This window comes from Alosa alosa, chromosome 23 (genome assembly GCF_017589495.1).
Source record: "Alosa alosa isolate M-15738 ecotype Scorff River chromosome 23, AALO_Geno_1.1, whole genome shotgun sequence".
Classification (NCBI taxonomy): domain Eukaryota; kingdom Metazoa; phylum Chordata; class Actinopteri; order Clupeiformes; family Clupeidae; genus Alosa; species Alosa alosa.
Genome location: NC_063211.1, coordinates 11,206,376 through 11,221,120, shown reverse-complemented (window position 1 = coordinate 11,221,120; position 14,745 = coordinate 11,206,376). Strand labels below are relative to the sequence as shown.

Genomic DNA, 14,745 nt, shown 5'->3' with positions numbered 1-14,745 from the left:
ATATAGCCGCTCTAATTTAGCAATCTTGAATTTCCCCTAGGGATCAATCAAGTATATATCTATCTATCTATCTATCAGAGGCGATTGCTACAGGGACTACAGGGGAAGCTCAGCCTGCTCTAAAATATCACGGAAAATCGCATCAAATAACACTATTACATTAGCTTCTAGCCTACTATTCCAACTAGAACATGCTGAAAACATGTTCATTTTCATGGCTAGTTTGTTCAGCAATAAGGTTTTGCCGGTCATTTACCGTGATTTCGCACCCGTAATACATTGCTGTGACGATACGATCCATCAAAAAACCCATAGACGCTCGGCTTCACTTGACTTTCAATGGCACTACAGAGTGGGCTGATCTCCGTGCAGAAAAGCTACACGTTTGTTGGACAAACGCCACAAAATCGTAATAGAGTGGTGAAGTCCCGCCCCTTCTACTTCCGGTCCATGGGACCTATCTTTCAAAAAATTATGAACGGGAGTTAATGGAGAGATAACAATTATTTTTGGTCCAGTTTGAATTATTGCCACAAATTTCACATATGATGTGTGTGTGTGAATTTAAAAGATAATTTTTCACGTCAAAGAAAGTACTGTTGTTCGATAGACTTCAAAAGTTATGTTGGTTTTGTGCGAATCCACTCAGTGGACTACATCTCTCGTCTCGAACGATCTACGTCACCAACGTAATGAAAGCGATAAGTGCTGTTATGCTAGTTAGCGGTTGCATCTTGCTGCCTGCTATGTCACTTAACAGTATGTAATGTACAGTCTATGGATCGAATACAACTTACCTGATGTGTTTAATCCTCTGACTCATGGTATTTTCTTCGGCAAGGAAAGCCCAATTAAGACCTGTTGCTGGTATGCTTGTACAATCTAGTGTGGCTGTGAATGAGCTAATGTCACTAGCGCGACTGATGGGTTTGTAGTCGTTGGAATTACGATCTTTCACAATGTTGTAATTCAATAGTTACGAAACAAACTGCAAATGTCTTTACATGAAAAATTGAATTTTTGAAAGATAGGTCCCATGGAGGCAAACGGAAGGGGCGGGACTTCACCACTCTATTTCCACGGAAGCCCGGCGTCTCTGGGAGTGAATGGGACAGTGGGATGGCCCGGACGCTGAGCTTCTGTATGATGATTGGAGGAACTGTCATAGAGGCTGGACTCTTTTTGATTGACAGCATATGTCGCGATCTGACAGGAAGTGGTTCAAGTTCAAGGGATGCGTTAACGTTAGTGTTGGCAGGTGAAGTCGGGAGGCAAGGCAAGTTGCAGCTAAAATTCTCATAATTTGGGAGCAATACAGTCGGTTTCTATTTGTCTTTGTAAATAGCATAATGTAAATAAAACCGTAATGTGGAGTTACAGAGTTTGTGACTTGCCTTTGTTTCAGTTGTATATTTAGGCTAAGTTAGATAGCGCTATATTTAGGCTAAGTTAGATAGCCTACTGTTTGGCCTACTGTGGGTTTTGGGGTCATTTTTGCCCTCAAAGAACAATATAGCACCTTAATTATATTAATTTAATAATTGACCATTTTTATCAGAGCTTCCCCTGTTTCAAAGAGCAGCAATCGCCACTTCTATCTATCTATTTATCTAATCAATACCTTTACCTTTGCTTGCAAATGGGCCGTTCTCTTGACTAGGCTAGTCTCCATTTCAGATCAACATATTTATACCTTCCATCTCCAAATAAAACAACCTCAGTTCAGATTATTCTCATGGTGAAAAGGTTAAATCATGTTTCATACCTTGGCTGAAAGTTAAATGTAACATTTTATATACATACACACACATACATTACATACATAAACACATACATTTTCAATCTCATCTTGTACTGCAGACTCAAAAGCCCCCTTCTTTTCTCTCAGGCTGCCTTGGACCAGAATGGGAATGACCTCATTATCGACGTGAAGTGTTTTTTTATCTTCTCACCAGACTCGTTATAGACACACACACACACACACACACACACACACACACACACACACACACACACACACACATAGTGTCCCTGATCTGATGCGAGTGAGGAGAGTCAGGGAATGAGATGACGAAAATCTATTCAAAGCATCCCTCGTGTTTCAGAACATGTCTCTCCGGTTATCAGACAGTGGTGTGTGTGAAAGAGAGAGTGGTCCTCTAAATCCCAGGTCATTCAGCCAAATGACCCATGCAGCTGACCATACCCATCAGCTGGGGAAGGCGGAGCAGGGGGCGGGAGGTGGGACTTGTTCCACATTCCAGCGTGAAATTCCTCCGTGCAAAATTCCGTTGCCCGCGGCCCCATTCCCAGCCCGACTCCCTGCTCCAAATGGGGGGATAGAGGGATGAGAGGGAGGATGGGAAAGAAAGAAAGAAAGAAATAGAGTGAAGGGAGGTGGGTGCAGAAAACTAATCCATATATCCACCAGACTGTTTGACGCACTCAGCCGTCTCTGGGAAATCACTAGTAAACTCCCACTTCTCTTGCAAATGACTGACAGCACAGTGGACCAGTGATGAAAGCCCAGCGCCCAAGCAGAGGATGTGAAAGACTTCCGAAGATGGAAACAAATAAGGCGAATAAGGGGAAAGATGCCGTGAAGCTCCAAATGGACTGTCAAGGGTCTCCCACCTCATGGAACAGTTGATGAATTAGTCCACTTCATCTCATGGTGGGAATCCTCTCATTAGGGGCAGCCGTGGCCTACTGGTTAGCGCTTCGGACTTGTAACCGGAGGGTTGCCGGTTCGAACACCGACCAGTAGGCACGGCTGAAGTGCCCTTGAGCAAGGCACCTAACCCCTCACTGCTCCCCGAGTGCCGCTGTTTTTGCAGGCAGCTCACTGCGCCGGGATTAGTGTGTGCTTCACCTCAATGTGTGTTCACTGTGTGCTGAGTGTGTTTCACTAATTCACGGATTGGGATAAATGCAGAGACCAAATTTCCCTCACGGGATCAAAAGAGTACCGGTATATATACTTATACTTACTTATATACTGAAAGCGAAGCTCTGCTAGGAGCTCTCCCTGGCCTGAGCTGTGGCCTTCTTGATCCCAGCGGATTCTTGGCCACAGTGCTCTGTGGAATTAAAGCAGAGCTTTGTTACGGATCATTTTAGCGTTCTGATAACGGCTGATGTGCCACTCCTGATCATAACCTAGTTTAGAGTTGGAACAAAGCAAGCCTGCGTCTTCCTCTCATACAGTGCATCGCTAGTTGGGGCTGAATAATTTGGCGAAATATTAAGTTGAGTTTTTTTTTTTTTTCTGATCGATATTGCTGTTGCATTATGATTTGTAATAGAATTTTGGAAAGTTGAGTTTCAGTTCAATATTTCTCATTTATTTACCAATATCATATAAACCAAATCCAAAGATGAGAATACAAATATGTTTATTGCTTCCAAAATGTATCTGTTCAGATTGCATTTCCGATTGATGAGCATGACCATCTGTCACACAAGGAAGATGACATGAATTTAAAAACCCTAGATGTAACATAATTACACCCTACTGTGTCAGAGTCGCGAGCTGCACAGTTAATTGCTGCCTTCGCGATTTGCAAATTGCGTTTGAAAAACATTCAATCGAAAATCGCTTAATCTTTCAGCCCCACAACTAGTCATAATGCAAATGCCATCTATAGATGTGTTAACCTGTGTCCTGCTCTAATGCAGTGGTGTTGCTGACCACAGCTGATTCTGGGCCGTATCCGGGCCAGCACAAGGCCACGCCAAACTGTTCCTCTATCATTATCTCTCCCAGTTATTACTTCTTAATACCAGGCATCTGTAATTTGTGTGTGTGTGTGTGCGTGCGTGCGTGGGAGGGCACATGTGTGTATCTTCGGTCATCTTTAAGCGCAGCGTTAAAGCGAGTAAAGATAATGAGACCCCCGCTGTGCCGCTGAAACCGCCGAGGATCTGAGCGAAGCAACGTCACTGCACACAGGGAAGAAAAGCACCGAGTTGTGTACAATGGTGTGTTATGCAGTTCAACAGTGTTTCTTCTCTCTCTCACTCACACACACACACACACACACACACACACACACACACACACACAGTGTGCGGCATTTCAACCAGGTGCTGGGATCTGATGAAAAGAATGAAAAGCTGTGCATATTAGAGCAGCATTGTGTCCGAGTTCTGCTTTTTGAGGGCAGGCTTTTTTTTTTTTAATTTTGTTTTGTTTTCTAAAAACAACCGCAAGCTAGTTTGTTCCTGGCAGGCCACTGTAGCAGTGACTCCCTGTTGGGCTTTGAGGGGATTTTGCCCAGTGTGTCAGCAAGAGGGAAGTGGGTGTGAGTTGTGCTGATCTGTTTGTTTGTGTGTGTGTGTGTGTGTGTGTGTGTGTTCCTGTGAATGTGTGTGTGTGTTGTCTGTATGCTACTGAGACCTTGAATTTCCTCTGGGGATCAATAAAGTATCTATCTATCTATCTATCTATCTATCTATCTATCTATCTCTCTATCTATCTATCTATCTATCTCTCTATCTATCTATCTATCTGTGTGTGTTCCTGTGTGTGTGTGTGTTTCTTTCTGTGTGTGTGTAGTATTTGATGTGGTTATTACCCAAGAGATGGTCATTTCATGAAGCATGACAGCTGTGTGTGTGTGTGTGTGTCTTCGTCTTCATATGGCTCCACTAGTGTGTTTCAGCCTGCGCTGTTTGGCCTGGGTTCATGGCTCAGTGATCTCAGCAGGCTACACACACACACACACACACACACACACACACACACACACACACACAGAGCGAGTTGTGTGAATCTGGATTAGTTCCACTTGACAGTGGGGCAAGTGCGATCTCAGTACTGCAGGTCCTTCTCATCCGCACACATACATTCTCTATGGATCTGTCTCTTTCTCACTCACTCTTAGACACACACACACACACACACACAGTCTCTCTCTGCACCAGCTAATGTGAAGGGGATAAATCGCATAGATATAGATCTGACTCCTCCATTAGGGGTAGAGCAGAGGCGCTGCTGTGTGTGTGTGTGTGTGTGTGTGTGTTGGGGGTGGATGGTGGTGGTTGGCACAGGAGGGTTGGCATGGAGGCGTGGGCCTTATGTCTATTTTTAGCCACCTTTGTCTTTAGGGCTGTGTTTTTTACCTCAGGATGTGGAAACCATGGTTGGGAAATGTGTGTGTGTGTGTGTGTGTGTGTGTGTGTGTGTGTGTGTTTGTGAGGTTGATTATAAAACAGAAGCATTGAGAGCTATATAAAGACTTTAAGTGTGTGTGGTTCTAAATGTGTCATTCATCTGTGATGGTTGCTGTGAGATTGACATCACTGTGTGTGAATGAATGCTAGTCTCCCACCAACTGCTCTTATGTCTGTCAGATCCTGTAGGCCTGAGGTCAGTGTGTGTGTGTCTCTCTGTGTCTCTGTGTGTCTCTGTGTGTGTGTGTGCTGTGCAACACCCACTTCACTTGATGCACTGCTGTCAGTCATTGTTTCCAGTACTTCTGTACACCCCCTGTGGTCTGGACACACACCCAGGTCCTGTAGCTTAATCATACCCTGGAGAAGTGATGCATGGCTCATGTCTGTGTGTGTGTGTGAGAGAGAGCACTGAGCAGGTCTCATGGTTGGTGTTGGTGTGTATGTTTTTGTGTTTGTATGTGTATGAGCTAGTGTGTATGCCCTTGTTTGTGTGTATATTGACATGTTTGCCCAAGTTTATGGTTATTTGTGTGTGTGTGTGTGTGTGTGTGTGTGTGTCCATTTCTCCCATAAAAGCCCCTCATCAGGCGTGCCGTCCTCTGACACACAGCGTCTCACTAATTACTTGATGACTAATAGCAGAGCTTTGAACTAAGACCCTCCATGGCAACCAGCGGCACCCAACCCATCACACACTTCTCATTGATTTGATGAAGACCACCATATGCTTTTCTGTTTAATGCGCTGCTACGGCCATTTCTCAGCTGTTTTTATGGACTTGTGTGTGGTTTTATAGGCTCTGTAGTATATTAAAAGCATGGCTGCACAGCGTAGTGGTAGCGGTCTCGGCCTGCAGCACACCTCTTCTCCCAGTTCATTTCACAGCAGTAATCATCTAGAGTTTCCCATCACGGGGCTCCTGCCCTGCCGCTCTGCCAAAGCTTCTCTCTTTTATTGCCCTTCTCTCTCTCTCTCTCTCTCTCTCTCTCGCTCTCTCTTTCTTTCTCTCTCTTTCTCCCACTTTCTCTCCCTCCTCATGGCTTTCATCTTCTCCGCTCCATCTTACAACACGTGTCCCCTCCCCCATTCAAATAACCCCCCCCCCCCCAAATAGAAAGCATACTGTAAACATGGCTGATAAATGTGATCATGGAGTGTATGAATTAATAACTGCTGTTGAGTCTACGCACCCTTAAAAGCGACGGGTGCTGATGTGTCTATCCTCTTCCTGCTTTTTATGTCCCGTGTGCCAGAAGTTTGTGTGTGACGCTCTGTTTGTGTTCAATTAGGTCATCCTCCACATGATTTGCTCATAACAGTGGGGCATCCCCCCTGCAACATACACAGACACACACACACACACACAACTTTGTTTTTAATAAATCAGAGCCCTCTCCCACCACGCCCACCCTCTCTCTGTGTTTGGGCTCAAAGGGAAGCGCTGGCAGAGCAGTAACTCTGTCAAAGATTGTTAAGGCGGAGCAAGATATTTCATCAGGAGCCACTTCCGGGAACCCGGATTGCACGTCCAAAATCCCCTTTATGCAGAGCAGAGGCAGCGGCAGCGACTGCTCCACTGAAGTCTATGGGCATAGCTCAGAATTTCACCACATATGCTAAGGTCTTGGTTCTATAGAGTTAGGAATGTGAATTTCGGGCACGTTTTCATGATCCCTTAAACCCTTCTGAACATTTCAGGTACATTTTTAGCATTTTTGAGCATTCCAGTCTGGAGAAAATCAACCTTATATCAGGTGTGCGCCGGTTATTTATGCCGCTGCTGTTGGCGGGTTGCAGCGTGGCGGCTCATCAATACGTCATCGACCGCGCCTCTTTATGCAGACAGGACTCGATCCCCATTTCGCGCCCATAGACATGAACTACGACGAAGTATCTTGCTCCGCCTTAACAATCTTTGACTCTGTCACACGCTGATGTGTGGAGAGAAGGTGAATGTCCTTGAGCCTCTTATTGCACAGCCTGGAGCTCTCTTCAGTGATGGCTCCAAATGAATGGGAGTGTGTGTGTGTGTGTGTGTGTGTGTTTTAGTCAGCTCGAGTATTTTTCATTGTGTATACCTGATGGTGTGTGTGAACTTTTGGAGTGAGTAACGGTTAGGGTTAGTCACAGATGACTGTGAAGTTGAGGATGTTGGGTGTGTGTGTGTGTGTGTGTGTTTGAAAGTGTGTGTTTTAGTGAGCTCGGTTATTTTTCATTGTTTTCATTTTTTCATTTTTCATTGATGGTGTGTGTGTGTGTGTGTGTGTGTGAACTTTTGGAGTGAGTAACAGTTAGATGACTGTGAAGTTGAGGATGTTGTGTAACTCTCAGGCGTTGTTGTTGACCTCAGCTCTCAAGACGGAACACCATTGGGATGGAGTTGTGTGTGTGTGTCCAGTGAAGCAAAGGTGATATTCTCTGTTCCTGACCTGGGAGCTGTACCCATTTTTTCCTTCTGCCCCCAATCAGCCACATCTCTCTCTCTCTCCCTCCTTCTCTCTCTCCCTCTCCCTCCCTCCCTCTCTCTCTCCCCTCTCTCTCTTTCTCTCTCCCTCCTCCCCCCCCCCTCTCTCTCTCTCTCTCTCTCTCTCTCTCTCTCTCTCTCTCTCTCCCTGTGACACAGCTCTGCCCGGTGGCACTGCCTGGCAGTGGAGAGACGCTGGCACTGACAAACAGACCTTTCTGTTAGACACAACTTACACTCTCGCACACACACGCATACACACACTTACTCTCTCTTTCTCACACACACATACTCACACTCTCTTGCTCTCAGTCTCTTTTTACTCCCTCCATTGAGTACTCCTCCCCTATCATTTCTCTAACTTTTTTTTTCTCTCTCTTTCTCTTTTCCCTTTTTTGTCTTGTTCTATTCCACGTTCTGATACCTTTATAGTGTTTTTATGCTCTCTCTCTCTCTCTCTCTCCTCTCCCTCCTCCCTCCCTCCCTCCTCCCTCTCTCTCTCTCTCTCTCCCCTCCCTCCCTCTCTCTCTCTCTCTCTCTCTCTCTCTCTCTCTCTCTCTCTCTCTCTCTCTCTCTCTCTCTCTCTCTCTCTCTCTCTCTCTCTCTCTCTCTCTCTCTCTCTCTCTCTCTTTCTTTCTCTCTCTGTGTTTAAAACCCTCTCCTCTCAAGAGCCTCTCGCCTCAGTCCTGATGTCTTAAGTGTGTTCTGAATAATAGTCCAACAAGAGGAGCGCCTGGTTCAGAAACGATGAGGAGAACAGCAGGGAGAGAGGAGGCTTCAGGAGGAGGCGCTGGGCTTTCTCTTCCTTCGCCCTTTCTCTCTTGCTCTGTCTCTTTCTTTTTCTCCCCATTCCCAAGTCCCAACCCCCCCATCCATCTCTCTCTCTCTCTCTCTCTCTCTCTCTCTCTCTCTCTCTCTCTCTCTCTCACCCTTTCTCTCACTCTCCATCCTTTGCAATGCATGCCGTTGCCTGGCGACCGCCTCAGCTGCTAGAATTCCGATGCCGCTGCCGCCACACCTGGCTCGATGCAGCTGCTCTGTGTTGCCATTGGCCATCTGAGCTGGTCCGTTATTAAAAGGGCGGGCCATGAGGCTTTGTTGAAAAGGGGGTAGAGGGTTAATGATAAAGATGAAGTGTGTGAGTGTGGGGGAGTTCTTCCTGTCAACGGGGGCATGTTCAACATGCCGGTCAGTGTGTGTGTGTGTGTGTGTGTGTGTGTGTGTGTGTGTGTGTGTGTGTGTGTGTGTGTGTGTGTGTTGTGGTGGTGTGATGAGCCCCTAACTGGGCAACTCTGGCAAATCTAGCCCCAGTTTCCGACCTCTGACTCACACATTACGTGAGGTGAATGATGCGGAATGATGATTTTTTTACTGGAATAAAGGTTTTTACGAAGCCCTTGAACGCTAGGTATGTACGTGATGTTGAGTGTGTGTACGTGTGTCTATGCATTTGTCTCTGGGCAGGTGTGTGTGTTTCTGTGTATGTATGTGTGTGTGTGTGTAGAGGTGTGTCCACAAGTTTTGTGCATTGCTGTCCATGCAGATTTCCCCTAACCCTAACACCCCCCATGATGTGATGAGAAATGACTGGACTGCAAAAGGGGACAGGGGAGACGTCATTGATTTATTTATTTAGCTATGGCCCGTCCGACTCGAGAAAATTACCCAGCATGCTTTGCTCGGCTCTGCCCTCTCCCCCATCCCTCCCGGGTGGCACATTGGAGGCACACACTACCCAGCTAAATGTAGCCAACCAAGAGAATTACCCAGCATGCTCTGCCCTCTACCCCATCACTCCCTAATGGCACATTGCTCATATACACACACACAGACACATTTATATTCATCTTAATTGCCCTCCATGGAGTCGTGGGTTTGGCTGGCCTGGTAGATAGATAGATAGATAGATAGATAGATAGATAGATAGATAGATAGATAGATAGATACTTTATTGATCCCCAGGGGAAATTCTTTGCTTTGCATGACGTCTCAGGCCAACACAAGTTCTACTTGAGAGAGCAAGAAGGAAAAATGGCCGACTTCATGATGGAGACGTTTTTAACATCGGCTGTAGCCCTTACATGCTTAGATTACGTACACGTGTGTACAAGCACATAAACACACTGGCAGAGACAAACAGTCATATCCTAAAGACACACACACACACACACACACTAGCCTGACACATATCCTTTTTAGTAATTGGACCCAGGAGAAGCCACAGGGACTAGTAGTTAGATGTCCATGCTCGAGTTAGTTTCATAGAAAGTTCTGGCAGCGGCGCCTCAGCCCGTGAGGCGTGTGAGCGATGCTCCAGTGATGTGGTTTTAGCGTGTGGTGGTGCGGCTTCTGGACCCATGTGGCGGAGACTGCAGAGAGCCCCCACTCCACACCTGTGCTGCCCCCAGGGGCCCATCTGGAGAACCACCATGCCACGGCACGTCACGGAGAATGCACACAGCTGCGTGTGGGACTGTGTGTGTGTGGGACTGTGTGTGTGTGGGACTGTGTGTGTGGGACTGTGTGTGTGTGTGTGTGGGACTGTGTGTGGGTGTGTGGGACTGTGTGTGGGTGTGAGAGCACAGATTTGGTTACGGGGAGGGGAGAGCACAGACCTGGGCTGGGTTAGGGCATAGTCAGGGTCCATCAGTGAAGCTGTTGTTTTGATGTTTAGGGACCGGTCAGCACAGCTGGATGACATGCTGGTCTTGTGATTTGTTAGGGAACATGTTTGCTGGTGTGTGTGTTGGTGCGTGTGCTGGTGCTGGTGCTGTGTTGGTGCGTGTGTGCTGGTGTGAATGCTGGTATGGATACTTATGTTGACTCATGTTTGGATTTACTGTTAATTTTCTGTTTACATCGTGTGCTTGAGTCTGTGACTGCACAGATTTGTATAACTGGTTCTACCAGCCTCTGCTGCTTCAGCAAAGATGGAGACACTGATGATGTGTGTGTGTGTGTGTGTGTGTGTGTTTTTTTATTTACTGGTAAATGTCCTTCTTGTGGATGGGCAGTGGAGAATCCACTGACTATCTGACCCTACCCACCTTTCCTGATGAGCAGCTGGACTGCCACATGTGTGCATTTATGATGGTGTGTTGTATGTGCAAAACATTTTATTTATTTTTTTGCGTGAGTCCAGGACATGAATTGACTTGTCTCGCTTCATCAGTATACCCATCAACATCTCACACACTCTGAACGGTCAGTAACTTCCTATGTTTGCATTCTGACAGGTTCCGTATTTACTAGAGCTGAAACAAAACCTCCAGGCATGCCGGATCTGAACCAGCGACCGGCCAACTGTGGGCCAGCACTGGCTAGTCTCTGGGGCCTGTTGTGCCTCTCTGTGTGAAAGCAGCATTAATCCCACCTCCCGGTCTATTTCCCCCATACATGCTCGCCTGGTTCCTCTATTAGCGCTGGCTTGTGGCTGACCTGTTTCTGGAGCTGACCTTAATAGCCCCTTTTATGAGAAGTGGATGAAATATGGTATTGTCACAAAGCGTAGTCACACAACACATTTACTAGTTGTGGGGTCGCGTCGCGTAGCGGGTCGTGCTGCGTCTGTCAGAGCTGCTCCATGCCTGTGAGAGCTTCCTGTGAGAAGACAATAGCAGGCCAGTGGAAGTGGGTTGGTGGAGAGGATTAATCCTAACCCCCCCCCTACACACACACGCACACACACACACAGCCCTGCCCTGGATGTCTTGTCTATCCATGCTCTATTATCTAAAAGTGTACCCAAACTGTAGGTGGCTAATTGTGTTTAGCTATGATGAGCAGTAGTGTAGTGTAGTGATGGGGCCCAGTTCAACATGGAGGTGCAGTTCAACATGGAGGTGCAGTTCAACATGGAGCAGTTCAACATGTTCAATGTTCAACATGCCGGTGCAGTTCAACATGTTCAATGTTCAACATGCCGGTGCAGTTCAACATGTTCAATGTTCAACATGCGGTGCAGATGCAGTTCAACATGGCAGATGCAGTTCAACATGGCGGTGCAGATGCAGTTCAACATGGCGGTGCAGATGCAGTTCAACATGGCAGATGCAGTTCAACATGCTTGGGACTGATGCAGTGGTTCTCTTCTCCGTACACTCCGCCTGTGTCACGCCCGTACCCTGAGATGTGTTAGCGCCTGTCCACACAGATCACAGGGCTTTGGCTGCTTCCTCTGTAGTGTAGTTCCACCTGGTTCGTGTGTATGCTTACCTTTCATGTTCACATAGAGAGCTGTAGAGTACCTTCAGAACCAATGCCCAAGTGCTGGAAACGAGGGCATCTCTGGACCTGTTTTCCATACATGGATTTATTCTCCAATCCACTTTAAGTTCTCCAAAAGTCCAGGAGCAAGCTTAGTCCTGTTAGCTTAATGCATGTTGGGGAACCCCGTGTTTACTACCTGAAGGAGCCGCACATCCGCTGGCTGAGGGAGTGTGGATGGAGGAGAACAAAGGAGGGTATTGAACCAGGGTGGCAGCGTGAGGAAGTGGCACGATATGTTGTCCTCCTCCTCCTCCTTCTCCTCTCTCTTCTCTGGGCCAGGGATTCAGCTCAACCTTGTGCGGTCCCTCACTGTCGAGGTCACCCGTTACGGAGTCGACAGTGTCAGTCACGAGCAGATCAGTGGGACATCCCTCCTGGGGTCATCTCACACACACACACACACACACAATCTCAGCTGAGAAGCTTGTATCCATTAAACGCCTCTTCAACTGTTATGCCTGACCCTTGAGAGACGTCTGGTCGTGACCCTTAGCCACAGGACATGTCCTGCATATGACTTGAATGGTTATTCTATATGGCTGGTTATGACTTTGGTCATTGTGTGTGTTTGTGTGTGTGAAGAAAAAGGTCATCTGGCTTTTGTTCTGTGGTATGAGGCCGTGTGTCGCTTTAGGCAATAAGTAGAAGCCTCCTCCTTCCTGAGCTCCAGGTTGAGGAGGCTGCCGTTGCACATGACCTTTATTGTACTTCATCCATGTGTGCACGTCTTGCCTAGCCTGGAAAATCCAGACCCTGGTAATCTAGAAAGATTAAGGGTCTGGCCAAGAACAATGTGATGGCCCAACTTCGGTGACAACAAGCATGCATTTAAAAATCTCACTGCATGAATTAGATAACACTAAACCATGTTTACTCTGAATGATTTGGGACTTGGCCTTAATCGGATAACACTACGACCAATGTGTACTGGCCTCCAGCGTTGCAGCTGTCTTCATCAGTTTAGCTGGTTTCCCGGAATGTTGGGGTAAAAGTAGCGTGCATCATTGCTCTTTGCCAGAGTGTCTTGCAGAGACAATTCCATTGTGCTCTCGGTTGAGAACTCTGGATTTCCAGGGTACGTCTTGTCCATCTTAGGTGTGTCTGTATGTTCTCTGTCTACATGCATACATTTTGTATGTTGCCATATCAACCCTCAACGGGTTTGTTGTGTTTATTTATCTAGAGAATTCTGCACCTGTGAATTATCTGTGTGTGTGTGTGTGTGTGTGTGTGTGTGTGTGTGTTTTTGATGACGACATCTGGGCAAGTCTCCAGCGCTCTTATCTTCTGAAGCATGCATTGATGTTAATGTGGTGATTGCTTGCTGTCACACTGTGTGTGTGTGTGTGTGTGTGTTTTGACAATTAATGACAGATTATGTTAATGTGCTACCACTGCCAATTGCCCAGCTCTCCTCCTTGCTACCTTTCCTCTTTATTCAGTTCTTTATTTGCTGTGTATGCTACTAGCATAGAGCTGTCTGCTGCAACCTGAGAAGGTAACACAGGTGATTTCTATACTGCATCTGTATTGGCAAATAAGAGGCTAATACATTCAGCCCAAAAGTATATCTACCGGCAAAAATAATGATTTCTGTTCTAAAACACTCTCACTCACTCACTCACTCACTCACACACTCACACACACACACACACACACACACACCCTGTGATGTCTTTGTACAAGAGTTCATTCTGCTGTGGTATTATTAATCCTTGCATTCATATGCCGCAGGACCTCTGTAGGATTATTCCCTTATGTGTCTGAACCTCAACTCCTCCACTGCTGCTGTGTGTGCGTTAATTAGTGTGTCACGCTCGTCACACACACAAAGACACAAATTGTTCGTTTTTGCATTGCTAATAATTTAGTATCTGCACGCACACATGTATTGTATATACACACAATTTACTTCATCAAAGCGGTAAATATTTAGCATTATATAGCATAGGCTACATATAGGCCACATGCTCCCATGGCTCTACAAATGCTGCATGTAGAAGTGGAGAGGTTTGAGCTGTAACAGCACACATTGTTTGTGAGGGTGTGTGTTTTTGAGTGTTTGTGTAATGTTGGGGTGAGTCACAGAAAAGACTGCTGATGTGAACATTTTCTGTTTATGACACAAGCTCCTCCTTGCCTGCTATCTTTCATCAAATCTTTCACACATTACACTGTGTGTGTGTGTGTGTGTGTGTGTGTGTGTGTAATTCTTCCATTAACTCTTCATTCTCTTCAAGTTTGGAATTGCTCAGTTCTGAAAGGCAGTGCTGTAGACCAGCCCAGACTGAAGCTGCGTGTGTGTGTGTGTGTGTGTGTGTGTGTGTGTGTGTGTGTGTGTGTGTGTGTGTGTGTGTGTGTGTGTGTAAGTCTTTAGGGGCTTTAAGGACAGTCCTGACAAGACCCCACCTTGATCCTGAAATCATCCTGCCACCTTTCACTACTCGTCCATCACCCCCTCCCTCGCTCTTTCTCTCTCTCTCTCTCTCTCTCTCTCTCCCCTCTCTCTCTCTCTCTCTGTCTCTCTCTCTCTCTCTCTCTCATAATGTCATGATATCCTTGGTGCTGTCTTACGTTAGTATTTTGGGCTCATCTGTCAGTCCGTTGTCTTTTATAGTTGAAAAGGGGTGTGGTGTGTGTTTGACAGCAAGGGAAACGGTGGCAGCATCCTGTTAGATAACACCCTAATGCAACACGCACGCACATAAAGTACTCTGCCTGCAAAAGAGGAAGAATATGTGAATAGTTTAATGTACTCTGTGAAATCATAGCACAGTTCAAATGACCTAAAAGAGAAAAGCCTGTCCTCTCAGTCCCACCACTGTGCATCCCAC

At 46.4% G+C, this 14,745-nt stretch overlaps 1 pseudogene; it reads left to right on the top strand.

Annotated features, from left to right (window-relative positions):
• Positions 1–2,536: 2,536 nt before the first annotated feature.
• The window catches only part of LOC125288966, a 34,202-nt pseudogene continuing 21,993 nt past the window's right edge, over positions 2,537–14,745 (top strand).